Source organism: Bufo bufo, chromosome 9, assembly GCF_905171765.1.
Source record: "Bufo bufo chromosome 9, aBufBuf1.1, whole genome shotgun sequence".
Lineage (NCBI taxonomy): Eukaryota > Metazoa > Chordata > Amphibia > Anura > Bufonidae > Bufo > Bufo bufo.
The window spans coordinates 56,937,190-56,956,048 of record NC_053397.1 but is presented as its reverse complement, the minus strand read 5'-3'; positions in this window follow the sequence as shown (position 1 = coordinate 56,956,048).

Sequence of the window (18,859 nt, the reverse complement as noted above, 5' to 3'; positions counted from 1 at the left end):
AAAAAGTGGCCTGGTCTTTCAGGGTGTTTAAGCACTGGGGGCTGAAGTGGTTAAAGGGGTTTTGTAATCTGTGACTTTGATGGCTACCGTGTTTCCCCGAAAATAAGACATCCCCCGAAAATAAGACCTACCTCTAGTTTTGCCTATCGCTGTAATATAAGGCATCCCCCCGAAAATAAGGCCTCCCCGATAATAAAGCATCCCCCGAAAATAAGGCCTCCCCGATTATAAAGCATCGGCCGAACATACCGTAATGCCTCCCCGATTATAAAGCATCCGCCGAACATAATGACTCCCCAATTATAAAGCATCGGCCGGACATAATGCCTCCCCGATTATAAAGCAAGCCACCCCAGAATGTAAGGAGCTCACTGATTGGCCGCAGCCACTGCCAGGACAAGCTACCGCCTTCTTCCGCCCACTGCTCGCTCTGCCCTGATGGAGTCTCACAACTTGACTGGCATGGACACACAGGGGACGGGGTGACAGGTAGGGGGGGAATATCTGATGGAAGGTGGGGGATGTCTGGTGAAGATGGGGGGGGGAGAGACTAAAAACGGTAATTAAAATGACACAGGGTGATCAGAGGGGGGAATCAAAATGACACAGGGTGATCAGGGTGGGGAGGGGGTTCATTTAAAATGACACAGGGGGATCAGAGGGGGGAATCAAAATGACACAGGAGGATCAGAAGGGGGTACTAAAATGCTATAGTAATCCCCCCCCTCTGATTCTCCTCTACCATTTTGATTCCCCCTTCTGATCCCCCTGTGTCATTTTAAGTGATCCCCCTCCCCACCCTGATACCCCTGTGTCATTTTGATTCCCTTCTCTGATCACCCTGTGCCATTTTAAGTGATCCCCCTCCCCACCCTGATTTCCTTTTTTTTTTGTTCAGCAATAAATGTGTACCGTATTTTTCTTCATGGAAAAATAAGACATCCCCTGAAAATAAGACCTAGCGAATCTTTTGGAGCAAAAATTAATATAAGACACTGTCTTATTTTCGGGGAAACAGGGTAGGTGTGGGCCCCACCTCTGAGGCCAATACCTATTTCTTAAACGGACCCCCGAAAGTGAAGGAGAGCGCACCACATGTGCATGGAGTTCTCTCCATTTATTTTTAGTGCTTGCTCTGCTTTTTTCAGAACTCCCATAAAAATGAATAGAGAGCACACTGCACAAGTTCGGCCACTGCTCCATTCACTTCTATGGAACTGCCAGAAATTGCCGAACCAGTGCTTGGCTATTTTTGGAACTCCCATAGAAGTGGAAGGTGGCTTCTCTCCACCTCAGGAGGTCTCATTCAGGAGATAGGTGTGGGTCCCAGTGGTGGGATCTGCCCATCGCTTACATTATTGGCATATCCTAGCGATACGCCACCAATGTGTCAGATGAGACAACACCTTTAAGTTTTGTATTTTACATGCACACTATGATATAAGCGTGGCAATCTGTCCTAATGTGAATAACCCACCACAATAGAACACCAAGAGTAAAAATGGTATCTTAGTATGTTAGTTAGTATCCAATCTCCTCTTATGTCCCCCCTATGTGGAAACTCCACTGGAGATATCTATGTGTGGTTATCAGATACAATTTTCACACTACTTCTGCTTTTGAAACTAGAACCAGAGCATGGTGCTGACGACTTCTGACTTTCAAACAAGAACCATCAGATTCTTCTAGTGATTTTCTTTAACTGAAGATAAAGAAGGATATACCTTTTAATGGTAGTACTAGTAGTACTAATAACGCAGATCTGCCATAACATGCAAAGAAAGTAAAAAAACGCTTCCACTTCCACTCTAAAAAGTAAAATGAACTAATGATTGAAAAACTTCCATTCTATTGCTACCGCCTCGCTACAGGATTTCATTTGATGTTCTAATCACATCAATATGGGAATGACACGTCCACTTGAAGTATGCCAATAGACATAGACAACAGTTAAAGAAAATGATTATCTGTGCTTCTCTTTCAAGGCACGACATTAAAATGTACAGTGAACAAGTGAACATATTTAATCTGAAAGTATCTGAGGATTCTGAAGTTTTTTTTTATTTCTTGAAAGATATTCGAAATGACTTTTTGTTATAAATGGATTAATTAGATTTTCTTCTGCCCTGATGAAATACCATCTACCACGATGAAAAATGCATTTCCGACACATTTCATCTTCTTTCCTGCACCATCAGGAAGCGTTATGAGGTACTGGTGTTTTAGTGGTATGCAAATTTCATAAATTTCTTCTCGAAATTCTCTTTAAATATAGCATGGAAGTGTTTCATCTATGTGATTTCTTTTTAAAACAGCAAGCAGAGATCAATGGGTAAAAGGAGAAGAAATAATTGATGTGGGAGCATCTGAATAGAGTACCCATTCCTTTATAACATTACTGTATGCATCAACAGTCCATAGACAGACGTCTCACTCAGTGCTGAGCGAGGAATTCTATATTATTATGCTTAAAAAGACTTTTAGGCTGTTGCATCAATCAGTTAAAAGAGGCATTTTAAATGTGCAACTTTTCATTGCATATTGGCATATAGCTTCCAGCTTGCTCTGAGGGTTTTGGAGAGTAGATAACTACGGCATTTGAAGGTATAGAAATTCCAGGGAGATTTCTAAAAAAAAAATACAAAAAAACCTGACTACTGAGATTGGCTGAATAAAGAAATATCTTCGTAAGCAAATAATAGAATAATACAATTTCGTAAGCAAGAAAAATTCACACAAAGACTCTAGTTATGAAAAGCAATTCTCCTCTACCTACTATAGTAGTTACTAAAGTGCATCCCAACTAGAGATGAGCGAATCAATTTCTTTTGGTGATTCGATTTGGGCAAAGTTTGGAGAGAGAGAGATGAGGAGGAAAAAAAGAAAACATTTTTTAATAAATGTTAGTGAGAAACAAGAGAGAAAAAGATGAGTTCTAGGAGACCTCAGAGTGCCACCTGCAAATTTTCAGGCCAATTGGAGAAATTTGGATTTGGGTAGAATCGATTCAGACCAGAATTTGAAGATTTAACCATATTGCATCTCATAGGATGAGTTGGTTAATATATAAAAAAAATTGCTGTAATTTTTGGGCCAGCTTAGTATCACCCAACATGTCTAAACTCCAACGGGAGTCGAAATGAGAAACCTAATTGGCTTAAAGGCTATAGACACCTTTGTGCCATAAAAATCAATAACCCCATATCTTACCGTAATGCAGCACATAATAAAATTGCACTTGTTTGTTTACTGGTATCAGCTTTGCTTCACATGCCCTCAGAAATGCTCTTTTATGACATTCACTCACAGTTGTCAGGTTTCCTCAGCTCTAGGCATTCCTACTGATGTCACATGCACCAGCACAAGCTCTGCTGCCCCGCCCCCACATCCTGTTACACAGCACAGCTCTCAGCCACTTACATACAGACAGCCTGTAATCAGCAGATCTATTTCTTGCTTTCCATTCTATAGAAAGTCCAGATATTTCTGCTGGTAATGACACTGCAGCAATCTAGTCAGAACCATGGCGTTATAAGCCTGATATAGATCTCATTACTGACGCTCTCACTACATGCACTCTCTTCTGAATACAGTATTGTTTGTAGGCCACATAGTAAGCGGTCACTTTTCCCACACAGATTAGTACAGTGTGACAACACACAATGCTATGTACACATAGAAGTCCACGGGGGGGGGGGGGGATTTATCAAAACTAGTGCATATTTTTTATATATGTTGGGCGATTGTCCTAGGTAGGGTCTCATTTTTTTGTGGGATGAGATGCCAGTTTGATTGGTACAATTTTAAGGCACATATGACTTTTTGATCACTTGGTATTACACTTTTTGTGATGTAAAGTGATAAAAAATGGCTTTTTTTGGCACATTTTTTATTTTAGTTGTTTTAAAGCATTCACCAGACGGGTTGGATCACATGATATTTTTATAGAGAAAGTTGTTAAGGATGCGGCGATACCTAATATGTGCCTTTTTTAACTTTATGTTACACAATAAAAGTATTTTTGAAAAAAAAAACATGTTTTTGTGTCTCCATTTCCTGAAAGCCATATTTTTAATATTTTTGGGGCGATTGAGGTAGGGTCTCATTTTTTGCAGGATAAGGTGACAGTTTGATTGGTATCATTTTGGGGCACATATGACTTTTTGATCGCTTGGTATTACACTTTTTGTGATGTAAAAATGGGACAAAATTGCAATTCTATCATAGTTTTTCTTTTTTTTTTATGGTGTTCACTGTGCGGTAAGTACATGATCCTTTTATAGATCAGGTCGTTATGGACGCGGCGATACCAAACATGTTTAGTATTTTTTATTTTTAACCACTTATGTTTGGATATAGTAATTTTTCTTTTTTACTTTTTTTTACACTTTTTAAAAAATACTTTTTTGACTTTCTTGAAGATCCAGTGGGTCTGATGCCTCAATTATACACTGAGGTACACTGTGTAGTGTACTACAGTGTATTTGCATGTACACTTAGCCTGATCAGGCTCCTGCCTTTAGGAGGAGCCTGATAAGGCTCAGCTATACGATGGCAAGCAGAATGCCTGTGAAGGTGTCCGGTTGCCAAGGTAACCATTAGGACGCTGCCACAGCAGCGGCCCGATGGGGGAGCTCCCTCTTCAAAACAGTCAAGTATCGGGCCACTGCCACAGCAGAGCAGCGGTCCGATGGCCCCTCCATACAGCGGTCCCTAAGGACCGTGGCATGGAAGGGGTTACATGGCCGACATCGGTGCCAGCACCGATGTCGGTCGTTTCAAGCAGAGTGTCAGCTGTGTGTTACACTGACACTCCGCTCAACGCTGCTGCTCTGCAAACATTTTCCAGGGGGGGGCGGCGAGCTTGAATGGGGGGCTAGATGCTTCTGGCGGTGGCTTATTCCCTTGGAGAACAAAAAGATCAGGCAAAAATGTTAATTTCACCTGATCCTTATCTCTCACAACATCACCTTTCGGGGAAGATTAGGGAGCTCCCAACATGGCCAAACTTCGGCTGACAAACTGCTAATGTGTATGGCCAGCTATAGAGTGATTGCCTATAAAAGAGTTAATAAGTAGTGTTGGGCGATCATGCTCGGCCGAACATCATTTTGACTCGAGCATCGCGATGCTCGGCACATCGCGGTGTACAGTCGAACACCGCATGTGCTCGAGCGCAATGCTCGAGTCTCCTCCCCGCACGTTTGTTGGCTGCTACGCTGAAATGCCGTAGCCATGTTGGTTACTGGCATTACAGTGATTGGCTTGCCGAAACGCGTCATCGGGTGCACCCGATAACACATGGTTCCGCTCAGTCTTAGTCAGGGCGAGCTGCAGCAGAAGGGACAGATAGTGTAATGACAGGAATAGTTTTCTTTTTTTTTTTAGGCATGGTTTAGTGTTGAAAGGTGTTAGAGACCCAAAAGTCCTTTTAAGGACTATTGTTTTATCTGTCTGGCAATATATATTATTAGTGCAACCTGCGCTAAACTGCATGTAATTGGTTGGCCGCTGCTGACATTGACACAGCCTCTGCTACATCTGTTGTGTTGCATTTGCGCATCCTAAATATCTGTGACTTTCAGCGCAATTGTTTGGGTGCTGCTGACAGCGACATTTCCTGCGCTACATCTCCTCTATAACATTTGTGTATGCCAAATATCTGACATTCAGTGTAATTTTTTCTTAGCCACTGCTGACAGCAAAATTACATGCGCTACATCTCCTGTATAATGTTTGCGCATCCTAAATATTAGTGTAACACCTTGGGATGCTCGGGTGCTCCACCAAGCACCCGAGCACAATGCAAGTTAATGGGAGAACCCGAGCATTAAACCAGGCACCCCCTGAAGAGGGGAGGGTGTCTGGTTCACATGAAAAGGTCAGAAATTTATGGAAACACCACTGACATGGTTCGGGAACAGCATGGAGAGGATGTCTAGATGCATCTTGGACTCCAAGGTCGCTGTTGGGAACGATGTTGTCCGAGTAGTATGCCAAGTTTACAGACTGAAAATAATACGCACAAAACCGAAGATGAAATCGAATTTTGGAGGAAAAATTGTTAAAAAATATTCTTCCCTGTATATTTACTTGTATATAAAGTGCAAGTGCTGCCAAAAATTACAAGGAAGAGGCACTCCAATACAACCTGTATATCACATAAAGGAGGGCCTCATTCACATTGTGGTACAATGGTTCAGGTAGTGGGACTCCTACACTCATAAAGCCTATGCACTAAGTGAAAAGGCTGCCAAAAATTACAAGGAACCAACACTCCAATACACCCTTTATTACACATAAAGGAGGGCATCATACACAGCCTTGAAAAATTATGATTGATGGCCTGCTTGTGACCCTCAAAAACATTAGGAGCAAGGGCCTGCTGGTGACCCTCTAAAACATTAGGGGCGAGGGCCTGCTGTTGATCTGACCATCTAAAAAATTAGGGGTGAGGGTCTGCTGCTGAGCTGACCATCTAAAACATTAGCAGTAAGGGCCTGCTGCTGAGCTGACCATCAACAAAATCATGGTTGAGGGTCTGCTTGTAAGCTGACTCTCTAAAACATTAGGGGCGAGGGCCTGCTGTTGACCTGACCAAGAAAAAAATATGGGCTAGGGCCTGCTGCTGAACTGACCATCTAAAACATTATGGGCAAAGTCCTGCTGCTAAGCTGACCATCTAAAACATTATGGACGAGGGCCTGCTGCTGAGCTGACCATCTAAAACATTAGGGGTGAGGGTCTGCTGCTTGGCTGACCATCTAAAACATAATGGGTGAGGGCCTGCTGCAAAGCTGACCATCTAAAACATTATGGGTGAGGTCCTGCTGCTGATCTGACCATCTAAAACATTATGGGCAAGGGCCTGCTGCTGAGCTGACTCTCTAAGACATTATGGGCGAGTGCATGCTGCTGAGCTGACCATCGAAAAAATTATGGTTGAGGGCCTGCTGCTAAGCTGACCATCGAAAAAATTATGGTTGAGGGCCTGCGGCTGAGATGACCATCAAAAAAATGATTTATGAGGGCCTGCTGCTGAGCTGACCATCGAAAAAAATATGGTTGAGGGCCTGCTGCTGAGCTGACCATCTAAAACATTAGGGGTGAGGGTCTGCTGCTGGGCTGACCATCTAAAACATTATGGGCGAGGGCCTGCTGCTGAGCTGACTCTCTAAGACATTATGGGCGAGTGCATGATGCTGAGCTGACCATCGAAAAAATTATGGTTGAGGGCCTGCTGCTGAGCTGACCATCGAAAAAATTATGGTTGAGGGCCTGCTGCTGAGATGACCATCAAAAAAATGATTTATGAGGGCCTGCTGCTGAGCTGAGCGATACCTAATATGTATACAATTTTTTTATTTATGTAAGTTTTACACAATGATTTCATTTTTGAAACAAAAAAAATCATGTTTTAGTGTTTCCATAGTCTAAGAGCCATATTTTTTTCAATTTTTGGGCGATTATCTTGGGTAGGGTCTCATTTTTTGTGGGATGAGATGACGGTTTTATTGGCACTATTTTGGGGTGCATATGACTTTTTGATCGCTTGCTATTACACTTTTTGTGACGTAAGATGACAAAAAATGTCTTTTTTTACACCGTTTTTATTTTTTTTTTTTTACGGTGGTCACCTGAGGGGTTGGGTCATGTGATATTTTTATAGAGGCGGTCGATATGGACGCGGCGATACCTAATATGTATACTTTATTTTTATTTATGTAAGTTTTACACAATGATTTCATTTTTTAAACAAAAAAAAACATGTTTTAGTGTTTCCATAGTCAAAGAGCCATAGTTTTTTCAGTTTTTGGGCGATTATCTTGGGTAAGGTATGATTTTTGAGGCATGAGATGACGGTTTGATTGGTACTATTTTGGCGTACATGCGACTTTTTTGATCACTTTTATTACCTTTTTTGGGAAGTAAGGTGGGCAAAATTTCAATTTTCTCATAGTTTTTATTTTTTTATTTTTATGGCGTTCACCGTGCGGGGAAAGTAACATGACCGTTTTATAGATCAGGTCGTTATGGACGCAGCGATACCTAATATGTGTAATGTATTTTATTTTTTTTATTTTTATTCAGTGATAAATGTTTTTTTTTTATCTTAACTTTTTTCACTTTTTTTTTTACATTTTTTTGACCCAGACCCACTTGGTTCTTGAAGATCCAGTGGGTCTGATGTCTGTATAATACAGTACAGTACACTATATAGTGTTTTGTACTGTATTTTACTTACACTTTGTCTGAACAGATCTATGACTTTAGCACAGATCTGTTCAGCACCATGGACAGCAAAATGCCTGAGAAGGCGTCCTGTTGCCATGGGAACTTTCCCCGTCTGCTCAGTTGTGGCCACAACTTCGCAGACGGGGAAGGGTAAGGAGGGGGGCTCCCTCCCTCTGTGACCCCATCCTGTCTAGGGGCTGCAAAGGCACAGCAGCCCCCCGATGGGAGAGGGAGGGAGCTCCCTGACCCTGACAGTTAACCTTTTCCATACAGCGGTCCGTACGGACCGTGGTATGGAAAGGGTTAAATGGCTGACATCTGATTTAAACTTAGGACGTACCGTTACGCCCTGAGTCCTTAAGGATTCGGGAAATAAGGCGTACCTATACGCCCTAAGTCCTTAAGGGGTTAAAGTGCCTTTATGTTCAGCCGCTTTCCTCTGGTGGAGTAGAGAAGTCAGGGACAATCCAGGCCTTGTTCATTTTGATAAAAGTCAACCTGTCAACATTTTCAGTTGACAGGCGGATGCGCTTATCACTTAATATGCCCCCAGTAACACTAAATACCCACTCTGACAAAACACTGGCGGCAAAGCAGGCCAGCACCTCCAAAGCGTAGAGTGCCAGTTCGTTCCAGTGTCCAGCTTGGATAGCCAATAGTTTTAAGGCACAGAGCGATCATTGAGGACGCTGACACGGTCTGCTACATACTCCTTCACCATCTTCCAAAACTTTTCCCTCCTTGTGATACTAGGCCAAGCATCAGGGTGAGGGTGCTGGTGGGGTGTCATGAAACTGTCCCAGGCCTTGGAGAGTGTTGCATTGCCTCTGTTAGAACTGCTGTGTGTTGCCCTCATCTCCCCTCCTCGGTTGCCCAAGGAACTACGTATTCTGCCACCAGTGTTGTCAGCTGGAAATTTTTGGAGCAATCTGGTATTGCATCATTTTTCTAGTCCTTCCCACCACAGGTAGTGTGGGTAGAGAAGGGTGAACAACCAGTAACCGGTGTTGGCCAAAATGCATATAACACGAGGGTCACGGGAAAGGCAGCATAACATAAAGTCAGACATGTGTGCCAGAGTCCCAACAGACAAGACTTCGCTGTCCTCATCAGCAGGGTGACTTTCAATCTCCTCTTCCTCCTTTTCGGCCCATCCACACTTAACAGATGGAATAAACCTGCTGTTGGTACTACCCTCTGTAGCGGAGGCAACCGTCTCCTGCTCCTCCTCCTCATCATCCAATTCACGCTAAGAAGACGAACAGAGGAAGAAAAGGAGGGAGAAGGAGAGAAAGAAAGAGAAAAAGACATATATAAAAAGGGGGGAAAAAAAGGAGAAGAGGGGGAAGTAAGGAAAAAGAGGAACGCGGAATGGCTCCAAAAGCTAGTAGGCGCTCCGCAGAAACCAGCCACTAAATCCTTTGAAGGAACAAAAATAGACCAATTCCAAAGGTCCCCAAGGGTTAATACCAGAGGTGGTCAAAAGGACATTAGTTTCAAAAGAACTGACAATTCTGATGTGATGGAAGCAGAATCACAAAAAGTTTCTGGGTACCTTCAAGGAGAAGGGGGAATAGAGGGAGAAGACATGCTTAACATCAACTCTACCTCGCTAAAAGAAATACTATTGGCAGTAAAACAGAATGGGGATTTAATACAAGGCATTACAACCCAACTCGGGTCAATCGAAGCCGATGTGGGACTGATTAGAGACGATTTGTCAAAGATCCGTGATAGAGTTAACAACGTGGAGAGTTCTATGGCTATAATACAGAATGAATCCCAAAAAATAAACAGCGAGGTGTCCACCCTGAAGATAGATCTCAATCTTCTTAAAAGAAAGGTGGTGGACCTCGAAGACAGATCACAAAGATATAATGTGAGAATTTTGGGGGTTCCAGAGGGTGTGGAAGATAAGAAACCTACCCAATTTATACAGACGATGATCGTGGAGAATTTTGGGAGGGATCTTTTTTCACCTTTGTTTATGGTAGTAAGAGTCCATTGGGTCCTAGGTGGGAAGCCAATCCCTGGGAGACAACCATGAACATTCCTTGTTAAGAAGCTGGTTTCAAGGGACAGAGATACGGTACTAAGAAGGGCGAGGGAATGTTCCCCCGTTCTATATGATGGGAACAGATTGGCCTTCTTTCCTGATTTTTCAAAGGATATCCAGGAAAAGAGACGCTCGTTAAAAAGAGGTTAAGAGAAAGGGATATTAAATACTCACTTATTTTCCCAGCAAAACTCCGGATTATTTTTAACTACAGAACTTTTTTTTTTTGACACTCCGGATAAAGCCGCGGATTGGCTTGAACAAAATAATATGTGACCTAACTGTTGTAGGGTTGGCTGGGAATAACAATTGTTAGAGGGTGTTTATATTTTCCACTTTCTTTGTTTACCTAGCGGGGAGGTGCCGAGCAGGGGGGGGGAATATGGGAGGGATGGTCATAGGTGAGAGATCTGCTGCAATATGTGGTGGATTACTTGTATGGCGGGGTTGGGATTGGGCTTGGATGCGTTTTTTTTTTGTTTTTTTTCTTTCTCTTTTTAATTATTGTTCATAATGTCTATCAGAATTCTTACCTGGAATGTTAGGGGTTTGGGAGACAGAAGAAAGAGACAAGCGGTTTTTGATATGATGCGTATACATCTCCCAGCAATTGTATGCTTGATAGAAACACATCTTACTGGGGAGACTTCCAGGGTGGTCACCAGGGGATGGGCTGCGCACACGTACCACTCGACCTTCTCTAGTCATTCTAGGGGAGTGACAGTTTTCATTCATAGAACAATTGAATTTTTGTGCGAGGCATCCTCTGTTGACCACCAGGGAAGATTCATCTTCTTATACTGTAAGCTGGCGGGGAAGATGTGCATTTTGGCCTTTGTTTGTATTCCACCTCCATTCTCTTTCTCAGTGCTTAACTCTCTGTTAACATTTAGTGATAAATGGCTGGAATGCCCCACATTGATTATTGGGGACTTTAATTGTGTTATTAATCCGGCAGTAGAAAGGGGCTCTATGGGTGTCGAGGGAGACGCCTCTGTTCAGGGGTCTCCCCTGGCACGCTTCTGTTCTGAGGCTGGGTTTGAGGATGTTTGGGGAAGTCTGGGTCAGGGGAGAAGAGTCTTCTCATGTATTAGTAAATTAGGTAAATCCATGTCCAGAATAGACTATGCTCTGATCAATAAAAAATATGTACGATATGTAACACGAATGAAGTACGAGACTAGGTCACTCTCGGACCATCTACCTTTACTCCTTGAACTTTGCCTGGCCCAGGATAAACAAATAGGGAGGCCTCCTTTTAGATTAAATCCTTATTGGATATCACTAATAAAGAACCATTAAATAATACAAAAGGAAATAAACCAATTTTGGGTAACTAATTATGGGTCAACTAAAATCCAAATGGTATGGGATACTTTTAAGGCCTATATGAAGGGAATAATGGTCAGTCACATTGCAAACCTGAGAAAGGAGTACGGGAAAAATGAGAAAAATTTAAAAGAACAAGTTTCCTCAACCACACAATTTTTCTATATAAATAGGACAGAGGAAAATAGGGAAACAATGCAGAAGACTACACAAGCATACTCTAACTTCTTGCTGGAGAAGGCACAACAGAGTTTATTCTTTAAAGGGCAAAAATATTTTACTGAATCGGGGCGACCGGGAAAACTCCGATCTAGGGTGATCTCGAGTAAGGAATCCCAAAAAAATATAGATAATATACGATTGGCTAATGGGAGGATGGTCAGGGGACAAGACTCCATAGAGAAGGTCTTCCTTGATTACTTTTTAGACCTTTATAGAGCCTACTGCAGGATCACGGATGAAATGATGGACTCTTATCTTGATGGTATTGTCTTTCCTACTATTACTCCGGCTCAAAGGAAGGTACTTGGTGTCGATCTCTCTATTTAGGAGCTTGAAGGCGCAATTAAACTATGCTCGGGCAACTCCACCCCCGGTTCAGAAGGACTCCCATATGAATTTTATGGTAAATATAAAGAGGTTGTTTTTCCTAGATTGTTGGAGGTCCTTGCTGAATCGGTGGAGGAGGGGAACCTGCCGGGTTCAATGATGGAAGCTGTAATAATATTAATTCCAAAAAAAGGTAAGGACCCCACAGATTTGGGATCCTATATAGACCGATCTCACTGTTGAACGCGGATGTAAAGCTCCTGGCGAGGATCTTGGCCACAAGACTTTCTGGGGTTATCTCCTCCATTGTCCATCCAGACCAGAACGGTTTCATTCAAAACAAAGGTACACATCATAATCTTCATAGGCTTTTTGCCAATATACAGGCTCCTGGCGGGTCTGCTCGCTCCATCCTGTCTTTAGATGCCTCTAAGGCCTTTGACAGGGTGGAGTGGCGATTCCTATGGAGGGTTTTGGCGAGGATGGGCTTTGGGGAGAAATTTATAAATATGATTAAAACACTCTAGAGATCCCCTACGGCCAAGTTGAGTCTCAACGGGAGCCTTACTGCCAGTATTGAGGTACTCGCCAGGGCTGCCCACTATCTCCATTCCTATTTGATATTTATATTGAGCCTCTGGCCTTGGCTATTAGGCAAGATGTTCAAATTAATGGATTTGGAACATTAGGAGTGGAAGATCGTATTTCTCTATACGCGGATGATGTCCTTTTCTTCGCAGATAATACAGAGATAACTGTCCCAAGAATTATCCGTATGGTTAAACTATTCGGTGAGGTATCAGGCCTAGATATAAACTGGTCAAAGACCATTTTGATGCTAATAGACCCGGTGTCCCAAAAGGAGTCCTTGATAACCCAGTTAGATGTTGTTGATACTTGTCAATACTTGGGTATGACAATATCTCCCAAGGTAGAAAATTCTGTACATCTTAACCTGATCCCATTGATAACAAAAACTAGGGCAAAAATAGGGATTTGGCTGAGACTTCCTTTATCCAGAGCTGACCGAGTTTCACTGGTTAAAATGGTAATTCTACCCCAATTCCTCTATGTCCTTAGGAATATACCTATTTGGATAGAGGATAAACTTATGGAAACAATAATTAATGATTTGATCTGGGGAAGAAAACGAGTGAGACTCAAACTAGAATATTTATATAAGCCGCTGGAGCTTGGGGGTCTAAATCTCCCATGCTTTAAAGGCTACTTTATTGCTGCTCAGCTATGCATGTGCAATGAATGGCCAAATAGTACACTTCTAAGTAGCCTAGTAAGAAGTTCTGCGCATAATAATATATTTACGCTTCTGGAATCTCGGCTATTGATTAACAGGGACCGGGGTTATAATGGGACTACAAAATTACTATCGAAAATGTGGGCTATTACTAGAGGATGGTTGGGGGTAAAGGGATCACTTATATTCACGCCTCTCTGGCACAATATCCATTTACAGACTTTAAATGGTATAGCAATAGATCAATTCTGGCAAAAGAATGGGATTCTTTATATGGCACAGGTTGTTAAGAATAGAGAAATTAAGTCGTTTGTGGAATTATCACATAGTGTAGAGAATCTATCTTGGTTTAGATATTTTCAGCTTCACTCTGCACTTTTTAGTTTGGATGATAAATCACTGCTAGAAATAGATAATTCTTCTCCGTTAAATGAGAGGTTCGGGAAGATACCATTAAGAACGAAGAATTCAAATATATATAAATTACTAATTTAGTCACGATTTTCTGAGACACAATCGACAGGGCAAAGGGCCTGTGAGACGGACTGCCCAAATATACAAATGGTAGGGTGGGGGAGCATTTTCACTAATCCAGATGTACTTTCTCATAACTTTAATCACGTTCTAATACAGTTTAATATTTATCACATATTATATGTCACCCCCATCTGGTTAAACAAGTGTGGAATAAGAGATACCTCCAAGTGTCCTCGATGTGATACTGTCGGTGCGGATTATCTGCATATGATCTGGGCATGCCCAGAACTTGGAGCATACTGGAATGGTATTAATAATTTCCTCACCCACAAATTAAAAATACGGATCCCTCTTGAGCCACAATTGTTTCTACTGAACGATCTTTCGACATTAAGTAGCCATAAATCCCAAAAGATCCTACTAGGTAGAACACTACTATTGGCCAGGCTCCTGACTAGTCGGAGCTGGTTTGCACGTCATTCCCCAGAGGTAAACAATTGGATAAACCTGGTTAATAAGGTGAAAAACTATGAACGGATTCTCTATAAGCAGAGGGGTGGATTAGAGAAATGGGTTAAGATATGGGACGGCTGGTAGTTCTGATATGACTGTACGTGGAATATATTTATTTACTTACTTATTTATATATATATATTTTTATTTTTTATTTTATTTTATTTCCTCTTCTCTCTTCCCTTCTCATTCTTTCTTCTCGAGGGGGGTTGGGGGAGGAGGCGGGGGTGGATGCATCGCAGGGTGGGGTGGGGGTAATGGGGTTAAGGGGAAAAATTGGGAAAATTTATAATAAGGATGAATTGCATTTTGTGTATTTGCTTTTTATTGTAATAAAGATGTTAAATTTAAAAAAAAAAGAAGACGAACAGAGGGTGGTCTGGCTATCACACTCTGTAAAGTCTTCCCCCATTTCCACCTCTTCCACTTGCAAAGCGTCCGCCTTCATTGTGAGCATCGAGCGTTTGAGTAGACACAGTAGTGGAATAGTGACGCTGATAATAGCGTTATTGCTGCTCACCATCTGTGTTGATGCCTCAAAGTTTCTTAAAACCTCACAGAGGTCAGACATCCATGCCCACTCCTCGCTTGTGAAGAGCGAAAGTTGACTGAAAAGGCGACGACCATGTTGCAGCTGGTATTCCACTACTTCCCTCTGCTGCTCACAAAGCCTGGACAACATGTGGTTGTCGCTGCTGCACCGTTCCCAGACCGGCGGCAGCTGTAGATGACTTTTGGAAATGGGCACACACACAGCGCACCTTCACCAGTAGCTCAGGGAAATTGGGTTAGGTTTTGAGAAACAGCAAAACCACTAAGTTGTACACATGGGCTAGGCATGGTATGTGTGTGAGCTTGCCGAGCTCCAAAGCCGCCACCACGTTACGGCCATTATCAGACACAACCATACCAGGTTCTAGGTTGAGTGGCGAGAGTCACAGCTCTGTGTGGTCCCTTATCCCCTGCCACAGCTCTGCGTCGGTGTGTTGTTTGTCACCTAAGCATATTAGTTTGTTAGCATATTTGCCGCTTCCCCACTGAAGTGCTGCACTGCTTACAGCTACTGACTGATGGCTGACTAGTGCTGCAAGATGAGAATTCAGAGGTGGAAGTGGAGGAGGAGAAGGGGGGTTGCAGCCACTAATGTAGGTGGTGGCGGAAATCCTGATGGAAGTAGGGCTTGCAATCCTTGGCATTGGTAGCACCTGTGCCATTCCAGGGTACGACTCGCTCCCGGCCTCCACAACGTTCACCCAGTGTGCCGTCAGGGAAATGTAGCGTTACTGGCCAAAAGCATTTGTCCATGTGTCAGTCATTAAGTGGACCTTCCCAATAACTGCGTTGGTCAGGGCACGGGTGATGTTACGGGACACATGCTGGTGTAAGGCGGGGACCGCACACCGGGAAAAATAGTGACGGCTGGGAACTGAGTAACGAGGGACGGCCGCCGCCATCAGGCTGTGGAAAGCCTCAGTGTCCACAAGCCTAAATGGCAACATTTCCAGGGCCAGCAATTTGGAAAGGTTTCGTTTTGTCTTCTCTCCTCCCTCTCCCAGCTGTCATCTATTAGCAGTGATCGCCTCCCTTTATATCCCCTCCCATACTGCTTCACTTTGCGGTTTATACTACTTCCTGGATTGTGCTCACTGCTAGATGCTGCAACTGCTGGTTCCTCAGATAAGTTTATTCCTTTATTTGTGTTTTCCTGTTGGCTTGATTCTAGGTGACCCTGACTCCCTCCATATTGAGTGCAGGGAGCTGGTGGTCGTGTCCCCTCACTATTATAGGGTTTTCAGGGGTCACTCAGTCTAGGTACGGGGGCATGCAATTTTCTATCATAAAGATCTTTGCATGGGCTGAGCAGTCAGGGAGAGCTCTAGGGCTTTTATAGGGCTCACCCATTTGTTCCTTAGTTTGGGATCAAGTCAGTTGGATCTTTTATTTGTGACTTCTAGTTTTCTGCATAACCATCCGTGACATTATAAACCGCCGAAATGGCAACATTTCCAGGGCCAGCAATTTGGAAAGGTGCACATTTAGTGCTATGGCCTGTGGGTAGGTGCTGGATCTTTGCGCTTTTGTTAAAAGGCCTGGGGTAGGAACATCTGTATGCTGCGCAGGGACACAGAAGTGTATATGCTAGCTGATGGTTCTTGCAAAGGTTCAGGTTCAGGGTGGGAGGCATCCGGGCCTGCATCTTGGACAGGGGATTGGCCAGTAGTTAACACAGAGGAAGAGAAGGCAGTGGTGTGACTCACAGACACTGATTGTGGACCCAGGCGTTTGGCCTACCTATTAAGGTGCTTGGAGGCCATGTGGCGAATCATGCTGGTGGTGGTGAGGTTACTAGTGTTCACTCCCCTGATCATTTTGGTATGGCACAGGTTGAAAATGACAATTCTTTTATCGTCCACACTTTTTTTCAAAAAAGCGCCAGACTACGGAACACCTACCCATTGGCAAAGGAGATTGCCGCAAAGGGGGTCCTCCGGGGGACAGTTGCGGGCCTGTTTGATGTGGCCCGCCTTCTCCCTTTTGCCACCCCACTGCCTTTTTTAGCCTGCTGCGGTGCTGCGGATCCCTCCCCCTCTGTACTGCTGTCCTCGCTCGGCTTACCACCTTCCCAGGTTGGGTCAGTGATTTCATCGTCCACCACTTCCTCTTCCACTTCCTCACTCTGGTCATCCTCCTGACTTGTTGACCTAACAACAACCTCACTTATTGACAACTGTCTCTCATCCTCATCATCCACCTTGTGAAACACTAATTGCCATTCCCCACCGTCATCTTCTTCTGACTGTGGATGCTCAAGAGTTTGGGAATCAGTGCACAGGATCTCCTCATGTCCCTCTTCAAGCGGGCTTAGCGAGAGGCCCAAATCAAGGTATGGCGATGAAAAGAGCTCCTCGGAAGATCCGAGTGTGGTATCGCTTGTTTGCTAAGACTCTTCATGGTGGGAGGAAGGAGGATCAGGGTGTCACTGCCAGATCTCTGAGAAGTTCTGACAGACGTTCTTCAGTACCTCTTGCATGATGTTCTTTTGTTTTGGTTTCATTTTGTCTTCTCTCCTCCCTCTCCCAGCTGTCATCTATTAGCAGTGATCGCCTCCCTTTATATCCCCTCCCATACTGCTTCAATTTGCGGTTTATACCACTTCCTGGATTGTGCTCACTGCTAGATGCTGCAACTGCTGGTTCCTCAGATAAGTCTATTCCTTTATTTGTGTTTTCCTGTTGGCTTGATTCTAGGTGACCATGACTCCCTCCGTATTGAGTGCAGGGAGTCGGTGGTCATGTCCCCTCACTATTATAGAGTTTTCAGGTGTCACTCAGTCTAGGTACAGGGGCATGCAATTTTCTATCATAAAGATCTTTGCATGGGCTGAGCAGTCAGGGAGAGCTCTAGGGCTTTTATAGGGCTCACCCATTTGTTCCTTAGTTTGGGATCAAGTCAGTTGGATCTTTTATTTGTGACTTCTAGTTTTCTGCATAACCATCCATGACACAGGGTGAGGATTCTGTTGTCCAGACTCTTGGCTACTGAGATTGGACTTTGTAGAAGACAGGGTGGTGCTTAACCGACTGGAAGAATTATCTGCTGCAATCCAACCGACCACCTGGTCACACTGGTATGACTTCGAGAGTGGTGTCCTGTGCTGCCCTGCAAACTGGGACATGAAGCTAGGTATCGTGGATGAGTGTGTTTCTTGTGCTCTTGCAGCAGGCACAGTTTCACCACGCCCAGGGCCACGGCCTCTGCGTGCACCATCAGCAGCACGTCCACTTCCCCGTCTCTTACTGCTCGCCTTCAGCATATTAAATAGTATATATGCTTGCAAGTATGTCACACGTACAGTAGCGCATGTTTTGTAAGTGTAAGCGCAAATAAATTACACTGAATGTCACAGATATTTAGGATGCACAAACGTTATACAGGAGATGTAGCGCAGGTAATGTCGCTGTCATAGCACCACAATACCACACCACTAATAAATATTAAATTACATCTTTATTCAATATACATCTAGAAAATATTACAATGATACATGATAATACTAATACTCAGTAAAAATTGGATCCCAATGTGACAGTAGGCGGTGGAACGATAGCAGTACAGATCACTTGGTCAAAACCACATAAGGTAAGAAAGAGTCCACATAAGTTTAAATGTGTAATGAATACAAGTCCCCCCTAAAAAGATTATCTGTCTCCAATATACATGCCATCAAAATTAAGTAAAACACAATGGCTATGGAAAGGCAGGTAGACTGAAGTCAATCCTGTGTATGTATGCCACAAAAGCACTAATCAGATGGCAAGTATGTCATATAGTGTAAAATACATCACAGGAGATACATGAGACACAAGGGAGACAATTCAAGATAAATACAGACCGCAGTGCTATCAAACCACCACCGCATCCCTGATGTACGTTTCGCCCTTCAG